General features: G+C 35.4%; 1 protein-coding gene across 3 annotated transcripts in view; it reads right to left on the reverse strand.

Moving 5' to 3' along the window:
- The window catches only part of UBE3A (ubiquitin protein ligase E3A), a 100,000-nt gene that overhangs the window by 73,372 nt on the left and 17,452 nt on the right, over positions 1–9,176 (reverse strand). For 2 of the 3 annotated variants that reach the window (XM_011942868.1, XM_011942870.1), the window contains exon 1: positions 56–121. The gene's annotated coding sequence lies outside the window, so the exon portion shown is untranslated. Of the gene's footprint in view, positions 1–55; positions 122–3,868; positions 4,001–9,176 lie in introns of those variants that run through there. The other variant, XM_011942869.1, reaches the window with a different exon arrangement.

Below are 9,176 nucleotides of genomic sequence, written 5' to 3' on the forward strand. Positions count from 1 at the left end.
ATGACATTAAGATACACATGCAATACGAATTCCAAAAAATAGAACAAAAACATACCATATTTCGCCAAACTTCTGAGGAGCTGGTGAATTCTAAAATCAGGCTCTTACAGATTTTTAACCTAAAATATAAAACACCTCACTCAATTCTTTTTATATAAACAACTGGATAAACTTTCAAAAAAAAAAAGGTACTAAATTTCATCATGAAAGCAAATTTATTTTCTATAATAATTACGAACATCCAAAAACATATCAAGAAACAAATTACTCTATAGAGGCTGCCAGGATGAGGAAAGCATAGGTAGGCAGGCCCTGTGGCCTGAGTGCTTTCAGTAGGCAAAGCCGTATTTCCCATATTCATCCACAAAGCTTACTGCCTTCTATTTCTTTACTCTATCCTCCCTCCAAAAGGGCTAAATACATATGAAAACTATTTGACTATATCCCCCTAATCCCTTCAAATACCTATAGCAATTTTGTTTTTAATTAAATTCTATATGCTAAGCATCGGCTATGTTAGGTACAAATCTGGGCATCTATCTACCACTTTCTAGAGTAGCAGCCTTGGGTCGACCCTCTGACCCTTGAGTCTCCAATGTCAGGTTATAGTAGTAGAGAAGATGCATTAAAAAATTATAGTATAATGCCTACCTGGCACAAAACAGGACTTCAATATACCACGATAATTATAATTTATTAAATCAACCACTTAATATATATCAAAACTTAACTCTTTAAAAAAAAAAAAAATCCTGACGCTTACAGCAAGCCCCTAAAGTATCACTGTAAATGCTTAACTTGTTTGTGTACAATCAGAACGTTCCTCAATGGAACAGAAATAAAGTCCTTTAATGTACTGCATTACATATAAAGAAACCAAATCTCAAAGATTAAGAAACCTATCCAGTGTCCTAGAAGCTGATGGTAGAAAATGAATACACTGCATATCAACATTTTGAAATAAAATTAACCAACTTTTAAGGTTTTAGAGACTGAGTTTCAAACTTCAGCCTATAACAAAATTACCTGGGGAAATTAAAAATGCAACTACTTGGGCTCTACCCGCAAAGATTCTCATTCAGTGCATGAAGTAGGGGTTCATGAATTATTTTTTTTTTATTTTTTTTCAGACCCACCCAAGAACACAGAAATGAATTTGCATTTTAACATATACTTCACATGACACACAGATCTCATTTGAAGAAGCCCTCCCTTCCAAATTACGAGTTAGGAACACATAATCATAGAGGAAACACACCAAATCTATAAAAATACAGAATAACAAAAACTGTAAGCACTACAAATATTAGGCACACTCACTTGCCAATTTAACCTTAAGAATCCTAATACCGGACATAGTTCTCTTACTTTATTTCTTCAACAGAGGGCTCAGTCTAATAATCTTATAAATAAGTATAGTCTAATAAGACATACCTATGTTGATCTACATCTATCTCCCTAAAATTTTCATTTTATTCATTTCTATTTCTCCTTCACCTCCTTCTAAAGCTATTTCAAAACTTAATTTCACAATCTGTTTTTTTCTCTATCACTTTTTATCATAACACCCAACACTTCTGTTCTCCTTTGCACCATGTTTATGGTGTCTTATATTCATGGAAAATGTTACTTATTAAAACTGTCTAAGTTTCATCCGTTTACACATTTCACAACTAAAGGCCTACTCCAACAATTTTCCTAAGTCTTCCTGCTTTAGGCTCTCCTCATTTCAGTCCATTCTGCAGTTAAGACTTAAAAAGTTTTAAATACTGCTTTCAAATAATACTTGCAACATAATTCCCTCAACTCCATTAGCTCCTCGGAGCACCATTTCTTTATCCTCTTTCCTTTCACTGCCAAAAAGACGTGAAAACCACTAGCTCAGCTGCTATTTTCCTACCTACTGAAATTTTTCTTACAAAAGTTTCCATCATTTCTGTATATTCTCCCAGTGCTTTGGCCCCTTAATCCTACTTAATTTTTCTAGCTTTTAAGACTGCTAATGACTCCTCATCTCCTCTGGCTTCCCTAATGTAGTATCCACTCATTTTCTTCCATCTCTCTAAAGGCAACAAGGTCTTCTGCTAGTTCATCTTCCTACCTCTCATACATGGCCTCTCTCCAAGTTTCGGTCAACAGCCATTTTTCTTAACCTAAACCAATTTTCTGCGCAATGTCATCCATTCCCATAGCACCTCTATGCTTACGAACCCCTAACTCTGTATCTTTAAGCCCTTATCTCTGGCATGGTATGCCTGCAACTATATATTACCAATGGTACACATTCATATGGATGTCTAATTAGCATCTACATTCAATGTATCTAAAATCAAACTCAAATTATTTTCCCAAAGAACTCACTCTGCCTAATCTCACTGTCCTAGCTATGAATTGAAAAATTTGGTGCCATTCATTACTTTCTTCCCCTCATTTTTATTTGCCCTGACCACTGTGTAGATTGATACTTGTTCAGCCTTCAAATTCTTCATAATCATTAATTCGAAAATTGTCTACTAGATTTTGAGTGCCTACTAGGTGGATGAAGATGCAGTGGTAGAAAAACGAGACATAATTTCTTGTCCTCATGTGGTGAAGGAAATGGGCACAAATAAAAACCACAATGAATTATGCAATTGCAATGCACAATTAACGGTGGTGATGGAGAAATACAGGGGATAAGTTGTGTATTATAATAAAAAGTCCTTAGTCTGAAGAAAAGGAAAACCATTCTTTATGAGAGACAAGCAAGATTTATAAGACACAGTAAGAAAAATCCTGTGAGGTAATGATGGTAGCACTATCAGACCAGCTGCTCAAATTGGAATATTCTCAGTCATATTCTAAAGAGTCTCTCTCTTTCCCAGTATATCAAATTGTTTACTAATTGTTACCAATTCATCCTTAGAAATTCCCCCACATTTCTACATTCCCACACTATTCCCCGGTCTTTTTGGATGGCTTTTAGTTGCTTCCAGAATAAAGCCAAAGCTCCCAATCGTGTCAGATGAGACTCTACACAATTTGGTCAAAACCTGCCAGTGCAGCCTCTTCTTCCAGACTAGACCAGACTTCAAGAGAATATGTGTATCATTTGCTTTTATACTTCCAGTGCTTGTAAATGTTCATAGAATAAGCATCTTACAAAAGAGAAATTTTTTCTCTTAGGGGACTTGCTTTCAGTCCTTTAAATGCAGGTTAAGATTTAAACTCTAATTTGTCTGATTCTAAAGACCACGTTCATTCCCTTGTACCTGCCTTCTAATTTACACTCACACCCTATACATTTCCTTAAAAATATCTCTTACTCCTTTTTTCCCCAAACTTACCAATACTGTCCTACTACAGTGCCCCATTATTTCACATCTGGTTTCCCTTTTGCCTTTATCCTCAATTTTGCCACTAGAATTATCTTCCTAAAAACTCAAAGTTAGACATATCGTTCTATATTCAAAAGCTTTAACACTTTCTCATGCCAACCGAATAAATTTCTAACTCCTTCACATTTTATTTGAGGCCCCTGCCTGACCCCAGACATCCCAGCACTACTGCCCACTACATTACATCATCACCAGGTACCAGATCTAGCCCCATCATTTGACCACTGGCTATAATACACCGGATATCTGTGTTTCTGACTTCAATGTTTTTGCTTCTGAGGAGACTTCACTCAGAAATGGTTCTCTATCCATTACTAACCTCTATCCCCCACCCACCTATCGTGCCATGTTAAAAACTGGCCTCATTCTAAACACTGTATCTCACAGGGTTGTCTAAACTCTTATACACAATCACCATCTCCTTCATGTCTTATTATACATTCTTAATACCATAAAATAATTAATGTCTCCTTATATTTATTATGTTATACCTTACATTACAGCTATCTGTATACATTTGTCAGTGCCTCTAGTTGTAAGCTGATTGATGTAGGGATCATCTCTTCCATATTTTAATTTTCATAATAATGGTGACTATGTTTTCTTGACACCATACCTCCCCTCTACAAGAAAAAAAAAAAAAAGGAATCAGGACCCATGGCCTTTGAGCTAGTTCCAAATGTGACTCATAGATGAACAAAGATATCATTTCTTCCCAAAGCAACACAAATATAAGTAAATGCCAATTTAAGAAACATTTTATTTCAAGGACTAAATATGTAAGAATAACCAAAACAATTGTTTCTAATAATGTCCCTTTCTCTACCACATATTAAAACATATTAACTTAAATGGTATAATTAAAATCAGCACAACACCTTCAAAAAACGGAGTATACACTAAATATATGCATACCCTATGACTTAAAAATTTCCCTCTTAAGTATACATCAAACAGAATTAAGTACACATATTCACGAGAAGACAATCACTGAGATGTTTAGAGCAGCAGCAATATTCTTAACAGTCCCAAACCAAAAATGATTAAATGTCCATCAATAGCAGATTAAACTGTGGCATATTCTTAAAATGGAATACTATACAGCGACTATCATAAACAATTACTACAACCAACAGTGTGGATAAATCTCACAAACACATTAAAAGAAGTCAGACACAAGTAAACGTGCTTGATTCTAGTTAAAGGACAAAAACAGGCAAATCTAATCTATGCTATGAGAAGTCAGGACAGCGGTTACACATGGAAGAAAAGGGAGGGTGATGCAGAGCACAAGTGAGCACACAGGAGCTGCTGACATTGTTTCTTGATCTGAATGCTAGCTACACATGTGTGCCTAGTGTGCGAAAGCACAGCAAGCTATACATTTGGAAGTGCACTCTTCTGTATATTCAAAAGATTCTAAAAAAAAAAAAAAAACCTGATATGGTATTAGCATTAGACAAAGAGGTAAACACAACAGAAAGCTAATTTCAGAGAAAGATCCAAAAGTATCTGACAGTTGCTCCTTCTCAAACAAGAATTTTCAGACCTTGGATAACAGGCAGCACAGGACTGTAATACATGAAAGGACAAAAACAAAGGAGGTGAGCCATCCACTGCTTGGATGTCTGCCTGGAGGTAATTTCCAACCTGCAGTCAATGGAGGGGAAACCCAATGAGAAGACAGCAGTTTCAGTGAGGTCAGAATCCAGAGATCAGAGCTGAGGAAGCCGAAGTGGGTAAAATGTATGACAAGTGCCAGACAAGAAGGGTGCTTGTCTGAGAAGGCAGAGAAATGGCTTCAGAAATCTGCCATGTGAGAGTCTACTGCTGAGTACTAACTGTACACGATTAAGGTAAGTGGAAGCTAGGGAAAGAGGGGCAGTGAGCTGAAATATTCCCAGTGCTTATAAAAGACTGGGAGACTCCTAAAATTCCCTCTAACCTGAGTGAAGAGAACACGGTGACACTGGGAGCATTTAGTAAAGACTCAGAGGGATCATGCCTTAGGTAAGAGCTACTACCATTAAAGCAAAGCCTTCTCTAGACAAACTCCAACGTAGCCCTGAAGGAATAAAACTGACCAGCAAGTTGTTTAGCTGGCAACAAAACAAAACACTCTAAAAGAAAACAAAATCTAGTCACCCAACAACAAAATATTACAATGTCCAGCATCCAATCTTAAAAAATCATTAAATATGTAAAAATAAAAATAAACTAGGAAAATACAACCCATAATCAAGAGAAAAAACCAACAAATTCAGAGTGAAAAAATCATGAAATCAATAGGTAACCTGATTTTCAAACAGTTATTACAAATATGCTCAAGAATTCAAAAAAATACATGAAAATGAAAATGAATCAAATGGAATTTCTTGAAATATAAAGCAAAATATCTGAAATTCTTTAACAAGGCAGGAGAAAAAACAGTAAAATAGAAGACAAAGCAAACTGAAGCACAGGGAAATAAAAAGACTGAAAAATAATGAATATGATGTTAATGACCTGTGGATAATACCAAACAGCCTAACATATGTGTAACTGGAGTCCCAGAAAAGGAGGAAATGATGAAAGAGGAGTAGAGGTGGTAAAAATATATATATATATAGAAGAAACAATGGCAACAATCTTCCAAATTTAAGGAAAACCATAAATATACAGATTAAAAACAACAACAACAACTCTTAGCATGGTAATCACCAAAAACAAAAAGTGACAAGAAAAAATCTTAGCAGCCAGGGAAAGGAGACTTAGTATAAGGAAAAAAAGATAATTCGCATTATGCATCACTTAACAGCACAGATACATTCTGAGAAATGTATCATTAGGTGGCATCATTAGGTGATTCTGTCATTGTGCAAACATCACAGAACGTACTTACACAAATCTAGATTAGATGGTATAGCTTGCTACAGAACTAGGATATATGGTATAGCCTGGGTGCTCCTAGGTTATAAACCTGTACAGCATGTTACTGCACTGAATACTGTAAGCAACTGTAACAGTGTAAGTATATATCTAAACCTAGAAAAGGTACAGTGAAAATATGGTGGTATAATCTTAAATGACTATTGTCAACTATGATCTCTTGTTGACTGAAATGTCATTATGTGGCACATGACTGTATAACCAGACTTCTCATCAAAAACAAACGCTGAAAGAAAAACACATCAACTATTTAACCAAAAGAAACATATATGTCCACACAGAGACTGTTTTTCACACAACTGTTCATTGTACCTTTATTTATAATAGCTAGGAACTGAAAACAGCCCAGGTGTCCCTTAATAGATGAAGTCACAAACCACTGAGACATTCAACAGTATGGATGAATCTCAAAAACATTATGCTGAGCAAAAAGAAACTTTTTACAACACATAAGTATTGTATGACTCTGCTTACATAAAGTTCTAAGCAAGCTAAACTAAGATGAAAACCATCTGAACAATGTTAGGTTCTAGGGGTGGTGTGGGGGGAAGGAATAACTGGAAAGAGGTGCAGGTTTCGTACCCTGATAAAACTTTCTGGCAAAGGTGTATGCATTTGTCACAGCTCACGAAATGGTATATGTAGTCAACTGTATTTTCCAAAGATGGTCACAACAGAAGCCATTCTACATGCTCTTAACAATGTAACACTGTTATTTTTTCATCAGGTGGTGGAGTCTATGGCCCTTCTCTTTGAATCTGAGTGAAATTAGTGACTCTTTCAATCCAAAGACTACAGTCGTACCTCAACTATCTACAGAGGACTGGTTCCAGGACTCCCATGGATCCCAAAATCCAAGAATGCTTCGAATCTCTTACATAAAATGGCATAGTATTTGCATATAACCTACATGCATCTTCAAATATGTGAAACCATCTCTAGATTACTTATAATACCAAATACAATGTAAATGCTATGTAAACAGTTGTTACAATGTATTGCCAAAGACAAGCTCTCCTTGCCAATCCCTGATCAAATGAGAGATTCATGAGCAAAATAAATAGTTGCTGATATTTAAGGCACTAAGTTTGGGGCAATGTATTACACAGCAATAAATAACTGGAACAGCATAGTAAATTCTAGTTAAAAACACTAAACTACTAAGTTTTAGTTAATATACACGCTGAAGTTAAGGGTGTGGTATACTAACATCTGCAACTTACTTTGAAAAGCATAAAAAAAGACACTTGAAGAGAGGATGGATAGATGGACAAGATAGAAGACAAAAACAAACATAACAAAATGTTAGTTGTGAAATTATATTCTACAATTATTTTAAAGTCTCTGTGGTTTGAAAAATTGTACAATAAAATGTTGAAGAGTGAAATAAAGACATTTCCATACAAATAAAAGCTGAAAGATTTTGTAGCCAGTAGACCTACACTTTAGAAATGTTTAAGAAATTTTTTCAAGTAGAAGGAAAATAACACCAAGAAACTTGGATCTACAAAAAGGAATCTCCACAAAGGGAAAGAAATAAAAATGGTAAATAAAAGGGTAAATATAAAGGAATGTTATTCTTAGTTTTTAAGCTTCTTTGTAAGACAAGTGGCTTTTGAAAGAAATAGTTTCAAATGCTACTATGGAATCTATAACACATATAGAAGTAAAATGTTAAGCTCACAATACCAAAACGAATGAGGGAGAGTAAATGGATGTATACTATTCTAAAGTTCTTACATTACACATTAAGAGGAATAATATTTCTGAAGGTAGACTGAGGTAAGTTAAAGGTGAATATTGTTAATCCTAGATGTGTCACTGGGGGAAAAAAACAGAGAGACAAGCTAATAATGGAGACAAAACAAAATTCCACAAATGCTCCATTAACCGAAAAGAAGGCAGAAAAGGAAGAAAAGATGAGACAAATAGAAAACAAACAGTGTCTTAAACACAACTATATGGCCAACTGCAATAAATGTAAACGGACTTCATCAAATTAAAAAGCAAAGATCGTAAAAAATCAATCTGTAAGCAAGATGCAACTATACACTATCTAAAAGAAAGACATTAAATGACCAATAAGTTGAAAATAAAAACACAGCAAAATGATATAATGTGCAAAAATTAATCATAAGAAAGGAACGGATACACTAATACCAAAGTAGACTTTAGATAGGGAACATTACTGGCGAGAAACAGAGACATTTCATAATGATAAAGACATCAATTAATCAAGGAGACCTAACAGTCCTAAATGTGAACACACCTAATGACACAGCTTTCAAGATTTTGCTTCAAAGCATATGAAGCAAAAATGAACAGAACAGAAGGAAGATAAACTCAAAATTATAGTTGAAGATTTCAACATTCCTCTCTTGGTAATTAGTAAGTGGACAGAAAATTAGTAAAGATAGAGAAGAAATACATGTATCTATCTGACAAAGAACACACGTTCTGAAAAGAATGTGAAAATATTTGAACAGACACACAAAGAAGAAAACTTCTAAATGGCAGTCATGAAGAAAATGTAAATTACAACCATGACTTTTTAAACCCATTAGAATGGCAATTATTTTAAATAAAAAAACTGAAACTACGAGGTAGTGGCTCAAGCCTGTAATCCCAGCACTTTGGGAGGCCGAGGCGCGTGCATCATGAGGTCAGGAGATCAAGACCATCCTGGCTAACACGGTGAAACCTCATCTCTATTACAAAAATACAAAAAAATTAGCCAGGCATGGCAGCGGGCGCCTGTAGTCCCAGCTACTCAGGAGGCTGAGGCAGGAGAATGGTGTGAACCCAGGAGGTGGAGCTTACAGTGAGCCCAGATGGCGCTGCTGCACTCCAGCCTGGCAGAGGCTTCGTCTA

Source organism: Colobus angolensis, unplaced genomic scaffold (assembly GCF_000951035.1).
Source record: "Colobus angolensis palliatus isolate OR3802 unplaced genomic scaffold, Cang.pa_1.0 Scaffold211, whole genome shotgun sequence".
Classification (NCBI taxonomy): Eukaryota; Metazoa; Chordata; class Mammalia; order Primates; family Cercopithecidae; genus Colobus; species Colobus angolensis.